The sequence below is a fragment of the Falco naumanni genome, chromosome 8 (genome assembly GCF_017639655.2).
Source record: "Falco naumanni isolate bFalNau1 chromosome 8, bFalNau1.pat, whole genome shotgun sequence".
In the NCBI taxonomy this organism is placed as follows: domain Eukaryota; kingdom Metazoa; phylum Chordata; class Aves; order Falconiformes; family Falconidae; genus Falco; species Falco naumanni.
This window is the reverse complement of record NC_054061.1, coordinates 28,352,804-28,370,827: the sequence shown is the minus strand read 5'-3', so window position 1 is coordinate 28,370,827 and position 18,024 is coordinate 28,352,804.

The following is an 18,024-nucleotide window of genomic DNA, read 5'->3' as shown; positions in this document are numbered from 1 at the left end:
ATTTTTTCTTGTGATTTTTTTAAAGTAATCAGAAAGATGTGTATTTGTATATATCACAAGATAAAAATTGTTTAAATTCTAAGGCATATTAAAACAATAGCTGAAAAGAACATGTTTTTCATGACTGCAAGTTATCCAGCTCTTTTAGCAGCCCTTGTTTTCTGTGAAGATGATGATGGTTTTGAAGGACAACTGGTCAGATGTAAATCTCCTCTGAAGGGTTCACTTCTTTTGAAGTCTGATAGCCTCAAAGTTTTGAACCCACATCTTTATTGCAAATGGGAGATGCACTTTTAAGGCATGGCAATGAAGATGTCCTACAGCTGAACTAGAAAAATAACTCCTGCAAGTCATCCCTGTTTCCTCCCTCCCTCTGTTTCATTTTTTTAAAAGCCATTCGTATAGAACTATGCAAATTATTTTAAATAGACCTCAGGCTAATGCTACAGTTTTAAACATGTAGCAACACTATGAAAGATGTGAGCATGCTGTATTTGCCTTTTTTTTAATATATATATACTTTTTTAAAAAAAAGATTTAATCCTTGGGAGAGCAGCAGACCTAGAATTCTGCTCAAGGATCCATGTCCCCCTCCTGTGTGGGGAGTACTGGGAGGAAGAGGAACGCACTAATGATATTTTTCCACTGTAACCATCTTCTTCGGATGCTTTGTTTCCTGCACTAATATTCTAGTTCTCTCGACATAATGAATGAGCTTAGGGACTTGCAGGAGTTTCAGTACCATTTGTTTTTTATCCTAAAGGAAAATACAAACCCTTCTATCAGATAGGACTGTGCATAAAAATAAGTGCTTTCTGCAATATAGAACTTGAAGGTGACCTATGCTAATAACTGGTACAAACTTTTTTGAGCTGAAAGCATTCTTCCCTAGGTTTTATTTGTTCTAGCTCACATTTCTTATGATTTAGGTACTGCATATTATTTAAAGCATACAGCATTTAAATGATAATAGATAATTGAGCATCTTAATGGATGTTATCTATTGTCAGTATTGTTTACTGATTTACTTGGTGAGAAAATGAAATTTAAGTTGGATAAAAATGTGTTTCCTCATTTGACTTCTAAAATTTGAGAGTGAAGGCAAGTATTTTTCCCAATCAAAAACTGTTTAAATATTTTTTTAGGTTAGGTCAAAAAAGATGTTTGTTTCCATCCTATTAAAGAAAAGCACAGTAAAGGAACTATTAAAGAAATAATTTTAAATGAGAACAGAATCAAGAGACTTTATTGAACAGGTAAGAAGCTTACCTATTTCTGTTTGTTGCCTTTTTTTCTTCTATTTCTGAATTTGATGTTAGGTATAACATTTTTTTCTTCAAAATTTTGGTGTAAATTTCCTTGCTTAGTTGTGTCTTTCAGTGAGAAAGAACATCTATTTTAATATTATTCTGCGCTTCTGACTGATATTTATGCTATTAACCAAGCAGTTGTATAACAACCTGTCTGTTCCAATAACTAAGAAAACCCATTTCTTTCTTTCTTTTTTTTTTCTATAAATTGCTCCTTTGCATCTCCAGTTTGAGAGAATAAGTCAGTCCCCACAACATAAAATCTTTGGGGTGTCAGTAGCATCTTGGGCTCAGAGAAGTGACAGAAATTCTTTGAGCAAAGATGAGGAAGGATGATATAATCTTCCTTCCTAATCGGACATGTCCCGGTTGGACCAGGGGCTGTCTGATACCTTGAATTGGGATTTTCCCTCGGTTGCCATGAAGGCAGGACCGAGTCCCAGTGACACACAAAGCTCTTCACAAACTAATTAATATTCACAAAAGTGAGCCAAGAATTGGAAAGATGAGCTAATGAGAAATGATTAAGAGGTAAATATGCATGGCATGGCTTAACTACTATTAAAGCAAAGGCCACAGTAGTTGCCTGCAAATACAGAATGTAAATAGAAGGGGCAGAGAAATTAGTGAGTTTGGTTCTGGAACTAATGAAATAATATGCAGTAAAGTTGTCTTTTTGCATATTAAACTTTCCCTTAAGCTCTAATGCAATAGGCATTACTGGAAAGAAAAAAACTAGAAAGAAATTCCAGGATAATTGGATAAAATTAGAAAAAAAAAAAATCAGGCCCTAGCCAAAATATCAGCTTTTATTGACACTTTCTGCATCTGAAATCACTAAAAAATGCAAGAAAGGGGACTTGGGGAGTTACAGGGCCATCAGCCTCACACCAGTGCCTGAGGATACCAAGGAGCAGGTCTCTCTGGATGTGATGCTGTGTCCAGTCACACAAAGGACAGGGAGGTCACAGGAGCATCCAGCACTGGTTTGCAAAGGACAAGTCGGACTTGGGTAATATGACTGCAATCCCGATGGGACAACTCCCTGATGGTGACAGTCATGAGTGTCGTTTGGCTCCATGTTAGCACAGCCATCAAGGCAAACCCCACCAAACTGCCAACACTGAGGCAGCTGGGGTTGGGTAGGTGGCTTAGGAGGAGGGTGGACCTCAGAAGAATCTAAGTCTGGAGATACTGGCCTTTGGGAACCTCACAGATCCCAGCAAAGGGCAGTCTGAAGTCTGGCACCTGGGATGGAGTGACCCTGTGCCACAGCTGAGGCTGGGGATTCACTCCTGGGACAACAGCTGAGATCTACCTGATGTGCTGGTGGACAACACGTTGGCATGGGTCACCAGTGTGGCGTTATAGCCATGCAGACTAATTGCAGGCTGGGTGGTGTTAGCAGGGCTGCAGCCAGCAGGAAGGACAAGGTTATTCCCACCTGGAGATGGCAGTGGGGACACTACATCCACAGTGCTATGTGTAGTTTCAGGAGACGTATGCAGAAAGAGTTTTCTGTGGAGGGCTGCTAGATGGATAAGGCACCTCCTCATGTGAGGAGAGACAGGGGTGCTGGCTTTGCCTAGCCTGGAGAAGAGAAGGGTGCGATAGGGTGGACCAAACCTAACAGCAACCTTCCCCAGCTCTGCTCAGAGAGGCTTAGAGGAAGGACAAGAGGCAAAATCTATATGTTGCAACAAGGGACGTTCAAATTGAACATACAGCAAAGAACCGGCACGGTCAACAACCAACAGATGTGGTTAAACACCCCATCAGGAGCCCAGAGAGGCTGTAGAGATTTTCTAATTTTCTAAACTCGACTGGACGTGTCCCTGGGCACCGTGACCTCACTGGGATGTTGGCCCTGCTTCTTGCAGGAGGCTGGACTGGGTGACCTCCAGCCTGTGTTTTTCTGTGATTTTATGCAGTGGCTGGAGTATCTGATTACAGCTGGGCTTCTGCTGCAGGATGGTGTCCAGAGAGGCAGGGGGAATGGGGAAGGAGGGAACAATCTGATGAATTAATCGTATATAAGGAGGATTTCTGAGAGGAGCTGAGAAGAAACTTGCGAAAGATTGCACATATTGCAGTCAAACTCCAGTGTAGCCAGGGGTTCTGGGAACTCCTTTGAAAGCTTACAGCTAGGTATGGCCTTCCTAGGAGGGACCAGGGCTCTGCCTAGGCATGGGAGAGCCTGATGATCCCATCCCGCCTTGTGATCAGAAGCCATTTCTGAGAGATTTTGTGTTGGTAATTGTTTTCTATATTGTTTAAACCAGATTTAAAATGCAAGTCTATTGCAGGAGTTTTGTGATATTTATTGTTCTAATTTAGTTGACAAATTGATGCTACTATAAAGGCAATGTTCTGTTAAATCTAGTTTGCTTGAAACAATACTTTACAGGTGAAACCTAGAATAATTGAAGTGTGCGTGCCTATTATGCTGTTTAAAGTGATTCACCTGCCTTTGCATGCATTCAGCGAGATTTACTTTAATACCCAGTGTCATACAATAGAACATTTCAGAACAATCTGCATATTTAAAATGCTGTAATTCTGTTTGGCAAGTCAGCTAAATGAAGTACGGGCTTACAGAACGACAGTGCAGTGCTGTCAAAGCCTGATGCCTCTAACACACCATTGTGGAGCCCAGTTTGTTGGTGGGGTGATAGCCTGGCTGTGGCCTTGGAGGTATGGGCAAGGTTCAGAGGGGCAAGGTGAGCCCTAAAATTTGATTTCTGAAAGCATTTAGAAAACATACTTCTAAGAAAGTATAATTAGAGTTATAGTCCTGATTTGGATTTGCTGACATAATAGATTTTTCTCTTCTCTAGTATATATTTTATCTTAAAATTGTGCTGTATGCTTCAAGTAGCTTTACTTGTGAAGATGTAAAGCAAACACAGGATGAAAACCAGAAGCTTTAAGTCTAGCTATAGATTGAGTATTGGTGATTTATATTGGCAGTGGTGATTTTCTGTGCTTAGAAGATCAAGGGTTTTTAAATCCGTATCGTACTGTAACAATATTGAGTCAGAAAGTATCAGCCTCCTCTAGGATGAAAAAAAACCCCTTTTTGCTTTTCTTACAAGAAATAGTATTATTGCAAAGTTGAAGTATGGAAAAAACCCATTATTGCCTCCAAGGTGGTATGCCATCTTAATAAGACTTATCTTCAAGAGAAGAAAAAATGTACTTTTCAAATCCCACATGCATTATAAACCACCACTTACAAAACCTTTGTACTGAAGTGCCGGGAATTTTACCTGGGGCAGACGTTTTACTGCGTTTAAAAGGTCTCCACAGGATACTAGTAAATCTAAGGTGAACCATAAAGGTTCAATGGATACAATGAAATTTAAAGTTTTTGTTTTTCCAAGTTCTTGTTGGTTTTATTCTTTTTAAAAAATGTAACTTTCATCCTGCTAATATAATCTTAGTTTATACTTAATATTGTATTTTAAGAGAAATAGCTAGCGAAAAGAATAGTCATGCTTTTTCAAGACATATGATTAGAAAACCTAGGACTGTGACAATTAAAGCAAATAGACATCTGAAGTAAACTAACAACATAACCAACAATGTATTTGGGTCATGAGCCAGAAAAGGCCATCTGGCGTTCCCAGTGATAGTGTGAACAAGAGCTGCCACCTTTTATTGCATATTGATAAGGTCTGGTAACTACTGAGTTGCTCCACCTGAATGCAAAATCGCAGGCATAGCGGGTAGCACTGAATCCCAAGAGGTAGCTAATGCAACAGAAGAATAACATTACCGGCCACACGGCCTTTGCTGTTAAAATCGGTCTACTTTGCTCCAAAGACCTGGAAACTGAAAATCTGAAACCAAGTGCTTATTTGAGATAAAACAAAAAATTAAGGGACTATTTATGCAAAAACAAATTCAGTTCCTCGGATGTATGATGGACTGCCAGGCCTGGCCTGCAAGCTGTACTTCCACAGCAGCATGGTGATGGTGGCTTATTGTGAGCTTCTCCGTAGGTTCCATGCAAAGTGAAATCCTACCGAGAGCAGGCATGACATAGCAGGCTGAGCATGAGGGTGTTTTCACTGTGCCTGTAACAAATGCAGCCCGGGAGGAGTTGGCATATACCTCCAGCAAACTGGATTTTAAATAGCACAAAGCTCGAGCCAGAGGAATTTTTGTGAGCATGTGGACAGTTGAAGATAATGCCTGGAAAATGAAGTTTTACGATTGTATTCTTCTTAAACTGAGTTTACAAACTCATGTTAGGATGACACTAATTTTGCCTTTACTAGAATTTTACATGTAATTGGCAAATGCCAAACCTTTTCCTTGTGAAAACAAGGCCTAACTGCTGAATTGCAATCCCGCAATTAACATTGCACTGGTCACTCTTAAAAGCATTAGAAATATGCATATAACTTTGTCAGGGTTGAGAGCTTTTAGTATAGTAACTGGGACAGCTAAGTTGAGTCAAAGAGAACAGAGTCAACCCCCCCCCCCACAAAACCAATAACCAACAAAGCAAAAAAAACCCCAAACAACAAAACCCACCCCCCCCCACACAAAAAGATGGTGCCACAAAGGTTTCCTCTTCTTCCTTACCAGTCATTTTCCTGCCATGTATTTAAATGCCTCTCAGCCTTTTATACCTAAGAGCAGAGGTTATAATAATGGCTTTAAATGTGTAATCTTGTGCAGTAAAACCTCTGCCATTAATGCAAGGTTAAGTACCTGATTTTTAAACCTATGAAGGTCAGGAAAGTAAGGAGGTAAAATTACCAATGCAATTTAGTTTGGAAGTTTAATGTATTAAACAGAGTTTACAACTGCGCAGTGTAGTGGAGGAGCATGTGTCCAAATAGCATGAAAAACATGTTTATAACGACTTAACTCGTTCTTTGACTGAGCAGAGAAATCAATACTGAGCTGAGGCAGGACCACGCAGCGTCGCATCTGCGGTGCCTTGGGCCCAGGCGATTGTCAGTCCCATTCCCTCACCATTCGCCTTCCCAGGAGTGTGAGTTTAAGACTCCATTGCAAAATGGAATATATGGCTGGGCACTGGCTCCACTATCTAGGCAGAGAAGAAAAAAGCCTCTTTGATTGATTAATCAGTTTTTAGCTTCAGGCTCCTGCTTTCTGGTGGGATTTCTCATGCCATTGTGGGCAAATGTCTGAAATAACAACTGGAGAATGCTTGCACAATATGGACCAGTTATTTTTGGAAAGTGACAGTTTGTCTTATCCAGTGTTTTTACAGAATCTATAAAAAAAGCAAAAAGAAAATTGTGTTTTTTACTTTCTTTCTTGTTTCTTTGGACTTCTATGAAGTCCAGTTAAATTCCTCAGTCTCAGAATCTTCACTGACAATTTAACCATATTGAATTTATAGGTTTTTTTAACTTAATCTTGGTAAGCGGCATGATTCCTGCCTGATACTTTCTTTTGAGTTTTGTCTGTTATCAGCTGTGAAATATTCTGTCATAATTCTGTACAAAAGAAATTTTGCAAAAAAATTTTACTTAGATTGCAGCGAGTCCTGCTACAGCAGTATTTAAAAACAGAGGACTAGGTGAAAATATCTCAAAGGATTCAGTTCAATGATTTTGGTCTGCTTTTAATTAAGCTTTCTTCTTACTCCCTTGAAGCTTATTTAGTCTTCTCTGAGGCTTGGCACATGCTGTGGAAATATTCACCAAAATTCCCATCAGCTCAGTGAAAACTGCAGCAAAGCCCAAATCACAGCCAACCTTCCAGGAACTCATGGCTCACCTGCGATGGGTGCCACTTGTTTGAAATGGGTCAAAATTCAGTGTAAATTTAGTTTGTCAGACCCTAAAAAAAACCATGGGTAATGATGTGCTAATTTGATGTATATCAAGTGGATGTGAGCTTTTGAGGAAGCTCATCCAAGGGCTCAGTTTATCAGGGAGGGAAGCTGTAATTCTATAGAAATAATTTTTGTGCCTCTTGGGTGACCTTAGGAACTGCTGCTTTTCCTTCTTTTCCCCTTCTTTCATCTACATCCTGATGCCACCAGAACCAGCTTATCCTTACCCATCTCCCTTTCCTTCCCTCATCCCCGTTTTTGTATGTCCACCTCCTTTATACTTATTACTGCAAATGATAGGAGATGGACTAAGGCAATGGGGAAGGACCTCTTCTTTCCTGGGTTCTTGCACACGCTATATTGATGCCAGAACTTTTGTTCACTGGTTACCTCGTGGCAGCTCACATATTGGTAAACAATAATTTGGACAATCTTAAAAAAAAATTTCCAGGCTACAGATGTTAGTTGTTTTGCTGGAAGACTATCAAAACCAGCAGGGAAGAGAACTGTGGCCAGACTGGATTACTGTGTGCCAAGAATGACTCTTCACTCATAGCAAAACTCAAATTCAGATCCAAATCAAGATTCTGCTCCACAAGTGGTCTACAGGCAGAGGGATTCACAGGAGTTTCATTCATGAGGCATGATGCATCACTGAGACGTGGATGATTTAAACACAGTGACGGTGAAGAATGTGTAAGGAAGTAGAGAAATACAGGGAGGCAGATGTGTTCGTAGCTGGCTGGTTCACTGCTAATCCTTACGTGTGTGTGATGTTCTGGAAGCAGTGTTGCCACAGGGAATGGAGAGACATGCTCAGAGGACTGGTGGACCATAAGGGATTTATTCTGCCTTAATCGTTTTCATAAGGTTATTCTTTTTAAGAAAAGATTTTCAAAACAAGGAAAGCATTTTATACATCTTAATAATGAAGGTTCTTGAAGTACAGAACGTTATAGTGCCTTTGCCAAAGGTCTGTGGTAAACTTGTGGTGAATTTAGAATTAAAATTGATGTTTTCTCTCCCCTAGTCCTAAACTCCAGTCTCGCAGACCTAACAGTCTTTCTGAGCGAGCACTGTGGACACTGGAGACTGGCAGGGTTTTCCAAGGTGGTAGGTACTGCTAACTCATTCCTACAATGTGTTCTGCGCTCTCCTATGGTAAACGAGACCTAGCCATGTATATTGGGAAATGAAAGAAATGGGTGCTAATCGAAAAAAAGGGCAGAAAAATCTGGTAGGAGAACAATTTATATGTCAATAGACTGACTGCTTTCTGCTCCTTGTTGCAAGCAAGATGCTGTTGGAAGATTACTGCATAAAAATCTCTTTATAGAAGGCCAAGTAGAAGAATGCATGACGCTTAAAAGTATTTCCCAAAAGGTAGCTTCTTTCAGCTGAACCTTGAGCCTGCTTGCTCAAAAAATAAATAAGTATTCAGCTACATGGAATATTACTTAACTTGTTGCATAAAAAGGCTGAAAAGATGTTGGTGAAGGTAGTGGAGACAGTTAGAAGGAAATTAATATAACAGCCCAATAGATATGCTAGTTTATGGAAAATACATTTACAGCCTTAAGGGGCTTGTTCAGAACTGTTACTGCTTTCCCCAGAACAATTAGAGAATGTGTCATAACCCACATTTTTTTGAAAACACAGTAACTACAGTGTGTTTTCATAGTCTGTGTACCTTTTTAAAAAAGCCCTAGATTTCATAATAAAATAAAAAGAACCTTAGCAAAGTTTAGTTACATTTGGGTTTTTTTTTATTTGAGGTCAGAACATTTATATTAAAATCAGAGAGGCAGGGATAAATAGGCATGCATCTTATAGCTGTGGTGTATATTAATAACGGAGATACTAGCAGATTTCATAATGCTTTTAATGCATTTTTGTCTGAATTGTTTGTCATAAGCCTGTACCTGTGTTTAATGTGTCTGTTCTGTATGTTAACTGCATAGTTTCAGAATTGAGTGATATATATTTACATTCCATATGATAATGGACAGAGAGTTTCAGAAAAAGGGAGAAATTGAACAGTATGCATTTTATTGGAGCTTTGTGAAGTTGCTGACTTCAATTTGCTCCAAACCAGTGGAGCTAAACCAATGTTCACGAAGATTGGAAATTTTAAAGAAATAAACCTATAGCTTTTTTCCTCCTACCTCTTTCTGTCTTAGAGGTTAAAACTCTATAATATTTTGTGCTAACAGCAGGCTTCATTATGTGGACTCTGCAGTATTTCGGACTATTACTGCATTATACTGGGGCTTTTTTTTGGTAATCATGCTAGATGCCAACTTCCAGGTGAAGAAGCTTTGAAGGAGTAAGGAATTTTATACCTCAGTGGTATCTCTTTTTTTTTTTTCTGTTAGTAGGTTGTATTGGACAACAAACCACACTAAGCTACCATGAACTCAAGGTTTATTGCTAACTCTTTCCTTCAGCTCAGGTAGAAAACAAGTATGCTTTCTAACCAATTTACTAAGTTAAAAGATGTATTACCTCATAATCTTTGAAAATGCCACCTAAAGTAGAATTAAAAATGGCATAACTGTCTTTACTCATTTGAAACAAAATAAAATGATGTGAAGAAATAAACAATAATACTTTCTGGTAGTCTACCACCTGAAATATCAGCTATTTAAGCTACTCTCTGTAACATAAAATTCTTGCTTTTAAACTTTAAAGCAGTGGCTTGTTACAGATCAACTTTCATTAATAAAAAAAAAGTGAAGTAGACTGTACAACCTAGAGTAAATGATTAAGAAAGAAGAGGAAGTATTTTAATGTGAATATAATCAGTAAATTGAACAATTATTCATTATTGTGACATGCATGTCATGTGAGATGAATGCTGAATGTTTTTCTACCATGTTAACAGTGACAATAGTATTTACCTTCAATATAATCTTTTACTTTTAAAATAATAGTTGTCCAACTACTAGAAAATAATCAGATTTTAAATAGCATAGGTCTAGAAATTAAATTCAATAGATTTTCTATCTAACTGTTTTCTTTCACATAGCATAATAGATGAAGTTCAGTTAATGAAAATGATGTACTAATCTGGTAAAATGCCATCTCACTTGTACGGCTTTTCTTGCTTGTAAAATTGACTTTTTGAAGGGGAAAAACTTCTATCAAGTATCTCAACTAATTGGAAAACTGTACTTGTAATATAATACGATAGAAAGTACTCAAGGCAGAAGAAGGTCTCTAAGGGATGTTAAAAGGTAACAAGCCCTGCTTATTTAGAGCCAACAGCTGCACTCAAACTTCAAAAGATTAGCAGATAATACTTTATTACTCTGTTTTGATTATCATAACTCTACATTTTATTTATATATTTTAAGTGAAACCTGCAAGCACTGTAGTTTGTAATGTTCCTTGATTCTTTCTTATTTACTTTTTTATCTACATCTCGCTCTCATCCCCTAGTATCTCCAGCAGAGGTTATTTCCGCAATCTTTTCTCATCTTGCAGGCAGAGTTAGTACCATTTTTTTTTTTTTTTTTTTTTTAGCTATCAGAATTTAATCAGGGAAGGCGTCTGAGTGAAAAAGAGGAAATCTGCTCTGTGCTCAGAGGTTAGAAATGCCAGATTTATGGCAGGCTGTGTGCAGTCTGGCTCTGGCTTCTTCTGATGTCCATACAGTGCATCAGCTGAAGCTGGAATCCTATGGAAAAGTGTGGTTTTGTAATTACAGCCCAAACAGAATCAGAGAATCAATTGGGTTGGAAAAGACCTTTGAGATCATAAAGTTCACTTTTAACGCAGGACTGCCTGTCCACCACTAAAGCATGTCCCTAAGCACCTCAACCACACATCTTTTAAATACCTCCAGGAATGGCAGGTCATTCAACCATGTCCCTGGACAACCTGTTCCAATGCTTGACAACCCTTTCAGTGAAGAAATTTCTTCTACTATCCAATCTAAACCTCCCCTGGTACAGCTTGAGGCAGATTCCTCTTTTATTGCTTGCTACTTGGGGGTCGATCTCTGCTCCCTCCTTGCTACAACCTCCTGTCAGGTAGTTGTAAAAGTGATAAGATCTCTCCTGAGCCTCTTTTCTCCGGACTAAACACCCCCAGCTGCTCCTCACAGGACTTGTGCTCCAGCCCCTTCCCCAGCTTGCCCATCTCTGGACACGCTGAGGGTATAGTTAAGGTTTAAAGGACAAACATCAGTCTGGCATTGTCTGACACTGACAGCCTGACATAGAAACTTTTAAGAGATAAATGGTCTGGTTTCGGGAGAAAAACAAACCATAAGCATCGTCTCAGTAGGTGGTGTTACAGACTGGTGCACTTGCAATCCTGATTCTCCTGTTGACACTGCAGAAGCAGTTACATTACTGGCAGCCCTGTGGTGTTGGTGCCTGTGGTGGGGAGGAAGGGCTTGTGGGACCTGGTGCCTGCAGGGCCCTTCCCTGACATTCAGAGCAGTTTTGCAGACATGGGTTTAGCCAGTCTGCATGACTGTGGGACTAACAACTCTTGTCAGGTTATTCCTGCTATGAAGAATAGTCTGAGCGGTGCTCTCACATGATGCTATGAGCCATTTCATGCCCAAACCCTTGGCAGGCACGGTTTGCTCTTCCAGTCCCTACAGCTGGGAGCTTGAGGGGTTTCAGCATTTTGGGAAGCTGGAGACAAACCTAAAGACATCTCTGCTCCCAGAGGCTCTGATCCCAGCAGCTGAGGGCCCACGGCCCTCCGAGTGCTCACACCAGAATGAGGTGCTCCTCTGTCTGCTCCCCCTAAGCACATCAGACGTTTCAGATTAGACCTCCTGTAGAGTTGCATTAGCACAAACCAGAGTTTCCATGGAAAATAATGTCCTACAGCCAAATTAAGTTGTGCTGCAATGACTTAATGAACTCGTGTTACTGAATGCTCTCTGCCTGTTTCTGTTCCCTCAGTAAGCCTTTTGCTGTATGGAAACACCAACAAAACAGGCTGCTTTGTTCAAAATAGGCTTGACAGTTTTAAAAATGTCAAAGTTGGGTAGGCTAACAAAAAATTCCCAATGCAGCTCGTCAACAGCTGGGTTTTGTGTGAACATTTCTGTCCATAGCATCCACTACCCATGAAAATGAGACTACTCAGTCTCTTCATAAATATCCAATGAGCTATAATGTCATCAGTCTTCCTAAAAATAAAATATTAAACACTGTAAATGGTATTTGACCTCTATTATGGTGTCTGGAGGATTAAAAACGCTCCGATTTCAAGTGGCGTGCTGTCCCACGTGCCGCCAGCCTGTGCTGTGTGCAGCCTGAGCCGGTGGCAGGGATGCCTGGAAGGAGGGCAGCCTGAGTGAGAGCTGTCTCTTCTCCAGCATCTGCCACCGATGTGGTGAGCACAGCACTCTTCTGTGCTTTCTGTTGTGTTTTAAAAATTATGTTGGAAATATGGAAAATGTGCTACTGTGACATCTCCCAATGCTATCAACAATATGGTATCAAACTGCATTTGTGCAGCTTCACTTTCAGTTTTTCCGAGATAATGTTTTTGCAAGGCTATTTTTAAAATCTATACTCACAGTTCCCTTCTGAGCCCTGATAACATATGCTTCAAAAGAAGGATGAATTTGCCATGGATAACTGCCATATTTTTCTTTAACAGCCAATAAATAATGTTTTGTGTTGCTGAATGAGTGAAGCTGAACTGGTGCCTTCAGTTATTTGAGAACACAGGATTATTATGGACTAATGTGTCTGTTCTCATTCTTATTGGAATATCCATCATACTTCCATCTTGAAATCAAAGATAAGGAGCAAGGAATATCATCTGGCTCTAGAGCTTTGGTTTGCAATGGGATCTGCTTAAAGGAAGGAAGGGAGAAATCAGGAGCAGGTAGATGGTAGAGAGTTTTGTCTCTATATGTATGTAGCCTGGTTACTAACAAGGAGATGAATAATAGTCAACATGAATTTATTAAGAAAAAAATCATGTCAAACTGATCCTTTTCTGTGGAAAGTGTTATATGTCTTAACTTCATTGTCTTTTGCCACTGTGTCGGAACTTTTTTCATGGGCAAGCTGAGGAAACGTGGTCCGGGTGTATTTTCTGTGGGGAGAGGAGAGAGCAGACCCGAGGAGTTACTGATGGTTCACAGCATCTGCCTGGACACATTTTACTAGTGAGGCTGTTTGGTGACAGACTGTTTTTGCTAGTGATTAGGGTGGTAGAACAGAGATCCTACCTAAGAAATGCACAGGTAAGACACAGCTGCAGTGAGCTGCAAGTAAACTGTAAGGTAGGAAGGGTTAGGATTCAAAATGAGTTTAATAAATTGGAGCAGTTGTCTGGAAAAACAGGATGCGGTTCAACCATGGAAAATACAACATACCACACTCAGCAGGAATAATTAGCAGCCTGAATACCACATGGGTAGATGGCATTTTTGTAAAAAAGCATATAGAGCATTTTGTTGGATCACAGGCAAAATACGAGTTGGTGGTGTCCTGCTACAGAGAAGTCAAAAAGCATTCGGGGATATATCAAGTATTGCGTTACTAGTGATGTTGCCTGGCACCAAAAAGCCTCTGCTAGCTCTTCCCCTGTACTCAGACAGGGAAAACGGACCTCACGGTAGGTTTTGACAGTTACAGAAGTACAGAGGAGAGCAGTGAGAATGATGAGCAATGTGAAAACACGAGGCAGGGGAGTAAAGAGTGGGAGGAACAGACTTTAAAGAAAAGAAGTTACTGTAGGACTTAAAATGACCAAGAAAGGCTGGTGAAAGCTGAAGGACTTTTTTGGTATAATGCCTCATTTGGTTATGAAATGGTTGGTAATCTCCAGTTTTAACTGTTAATCCCTTCTTCAGCTCAAACCCAGACTTTTACCTATTCTCTGCTGATATGAACAGTATAAAAGGGAGGAGGTAGGAATCAAGGTGTATTGAATGATAATAAAAATATTACAAAAATAGGAAAAGTCATTTTACGTATGTACCATGTAAGGCTTTACAATTTGAAATCTCATATTGGTTGGAAAATGTATTTATTTACTCTCATTTTGAAGACAGTTGTATAATCAATATTTTTTTTGTTGTTTTCCTTATATATTTGGATCCAAGTCCTTTCCAAGTTTTGGTACTCTAGCTGGCATATTTTTTTCATTAGAAATTGTTTACACTATTAGAAAGATAAAATGTAAATATTTCTATTGTCTTGGTAGTAATTTTATAAAATAATAAAACATACAGTAATACTAAACTATTTTTTGAAAATCTAAAGGCCAAGCTTGATGTGATTCTGTCTCTTTGAGTTATACGTTATTTTACCTATAAAGTACTAATTAAAAAGCGCATTGTGCCCAATAAACGTCCAGTTGGATTTGTGTTCTCCAGTAGTTACTTCTATCAAAGAAAAGTAAACAACCATTTTATAATTTTTAATGGAAGCTTATTATTTAATAATGGTTTAGCTTTTGTCTTCGGTAACTCTTGCTGTAATTTTGTTAACGTAAAGTAACCTCTGCTTAGTTTGCATGGCATATTCAATAATGACACTATGCTTTTCAGTAAAAATACACTGAGTGCTGGCTTCAAATCCCAGTGCCTACTGGACATCTTTCTAATTTGCAAATAATTTCAGGTTTCTTGTTTTGCTATTACGGACTGATAAATCCACAGCCTAGAACTCAGTTACTAGCACTTCTTTTCTCTAAACTTCGATTCTGTGACTTTATAAAAAAGATATAATCTCTTGAAATGAAAGACATTCCCTCTTTTGTGATGGTTCACTTAAGCTCTTGAGTTGCTGTACCGAATAGTTCCCGTTACCTCTGTGCTCGTTCCCTAGGGAGCCCAAGGAGGAACTGCAGATGGTTTTTAGGTAGGTCAACTGATGCACATGGAATGTTTGCTTGACGTGATACACCTTGGCAACAGGATATATGGGCAAGAGCATCTGTAACTGAAACTCCAGTGTAGATAGTGGTGAAAAGCACGTGGAGGGACTATAGAGAGCTGCAGGAAAATCAGAAGCTGGAGATGCTTTTGGCCTGGCTTCAAGAGGGCAGGCAAAGCACACACTTCTCCGTACAGCTGTGGAGTCAGAGGGGATTCTGTTCTTCAGGCATCTTTCTCCGTGTGTATGAGGCTTGTGAGACCATTTGATCTTGAGAAAATCTGAGCTCCAAATTAGCCAGAAAACTTTCTGAACTCCTGCCTAATTGTTTTGTTTTTGTTTTAAGTTTTTTCCCTATTTGTGTTAGTAATTTTGTTCAAACTCTGCTCAGAGAAGAGCTACTTCAGCAGTGTACTATGAATCTGTGAGCACACCTAACTTGCATAAAATTGACCGTATTGCAGGTGCCCTCTCCTAACTAGGGAAATGTAAAGCTACTGACTACAAATCCAAGCATGAAATGGTCCAGAGTGGAACTCTGTAACTCATGTGGCCTTTTCTCCTTCATCTAAATTTAGCCCTCAAGTGTACAGATGCGTCTTGCTGTGCCCTTGCACCCAAGGACAGGACTTAGCCTACAGCATCTAGGCAAAACACTCTCCAGTGCTCTCAGGCAGTAACAGATTGCAGTACTGTAGTTGTCAGTACAGTATTAAAATTGAAGATTATGATTTCTTTTCATGGACAGAGAACACCACACCAAGATTGGAAGCAGTTTGTGGCACAAAACTTTTCTCTTCAAGCACAGGGACAATTTCTCACATGTCTATGGAGTCTTTAATAGTTCTCAGATTGCTCGTTAACTGGGAGGAGTGGATAAGTGCATTTAGGTTTGTACTATAGCTAAGGTATTAAAATGGGTTTAAAATAGCTTGAACTTTGCTTTCTAAAGTTTGTTTCAGTGGAACTGTGGACTACATGGTGGCAGCATGGCCTTGGAAAAACTTGCCTTGACTTGTATTTGTCTGAGTTTTAGCATGCCCTTGTGCCCTGTGACCTTAAATGAGTCATGTAGTCTTGGAAAGAGTTAAGACTTTGAGTAGTATTACTTATTTGATATAACTGGCTCTTTGTTTTGTTTTTGTGTGGGTTTTTTGGGGGGTTTTGTTTGGGTTTTTTTTTTTTAATACAGCAAGACCAAACTTAAGTCAGTGACTTTAGAAAGGAAAGATGGTAAGAGCGCTGGTCCGGACCTCAGAGCTGTATTCAGCTGTTGGCCCTAAGATTGTGTTGGAACAAGTTTGGTCTGGCTTGGTCGAACTGGTTGCTAGGAAAACCACAGCTTCCAGAAAGCTGTGTGAGCACAGCCACTGCTGCTTCTGCTCTCCTCTTGACCTCACTGGAAACTGCCTCTCCTCGTCCTGCCCACTCCTCATTGCCACCTCCTTGGTCTCGTCGGCTCACGGTCATTGGCAGTGGAGAAATGTTTGGATCTGGCAGAAGCATCTTGTTAGACCTGTGGAAAGTTCCTTACCTTGTTGCATCTGACTTCTTCATTTCACAGGTGTCTCATTTGCCCAGTTCTTGTACAGAGATTGTAAGAAACTGTGTGTTCATATAATGCACAGCTCAGAACTCAGACTTTGAAAACTTGGGTTCAAGTCTCTGTTCAAATCCCATCACTTTCTGTTGTGATGACTGGCCTTTCACAGCTCAGTAGCAAATCCATTTTCCTTATTCCCATTCCTGGAACTATTCACAAAGCAGAAGGTGTGTTTGAGGTGGAAGAACAATTTAACATTCCCTTGAGGCCCTTTTCAGTACTAGTTTATTTCTGTGTTGAAACCTTGGTTTATAGAAGTGCAGTTCTTTTTCCCCCTAACGAGCAACATTTCCAAAAGTACAGGCTTGAACAGTAAGTTTGTGTACTTCTTGCAAAACCATGTGTTTAGCATCTACAGATCAGTTATATCGTTAACTCATTAGGTTTGGGTTTGATTATCTCAGTTATTTAAAACCACAACAGGTACCATGATCACACAGATTTTACCAGCAATTCCACTGGTAGGTTCCCTCAGTTTAAAAGGTTAAAACTTTGATCGTGAATGGGCTGCATATATTCTGACCTTAAAGTGATTTTATAGAATACCAGGTTGGAAGGGACCGCGAGGATCATCTGGTCCAATGTTTCTTGGCAAAAGCACAGTCTAGACAACATGGCCCAGCACCCTGTCCATCTGAATCTTAACAATGTCCAGTGCTGGGGGATTTGCCGCTTCCCTGGGGAGATTATTCCAATGGCTGATTGTTCTCATTGTGAAAAATTTTCCTCTTGTGTCCAGTTGTAATCTCCCAGGAATAATGTGTACCCATTACCCCCCATCTTTTCCATGTGAATTCTTGTAAAAGGGAGTTTTCATCTTTCTTGTAGCCACCCTTCAAATACTCTTCACATATAAACGCTTTCCTGTTTAGACTGTAATCTACTTTATAGGTCTATAATAATTTCCTATTTTATGTAAGTATTCTTTATCTTTTTTTAATCCAGTCTCTAGTGTAAGAGCTACTAATTTAGATCCTATCCATCATCCTCCCCCAGCTCCTTTCTTCTGCTGCTGTAACCTTGCGCAGGTTCTTTCCTGAGTTGTTTTCTTTTTTTAGACCTTACGACTCAAAAATTTACTCTTGCCTTTTGTTGCCTTGTGTCTGAGCCTGGCTTTCTTTTGTTTATTTTGGATTCATTTCTCTCCTCCTATTTATTTAAGGAAAGGGAAATCAATTGTTCTGGGATTACTTTGTAGTATCTATATATCCTTATGTCAGTATTAATCTCTGTGCTTTTGCCTTCTTCAGATACCGCCCTATTTGTTACATTGTTTTATTTTATCATAATTTCAATAACTGATGGTTTTCCATCTTGATCTTCCTAGCTTCCTGTTGCCTTCAAAACAGTCTGGTTTAGGTCATTGTTTATGCTTTGACTTGCATCTTTATTCTCAGATGTTTCCAAGTAGAAGTTGTGAAAATA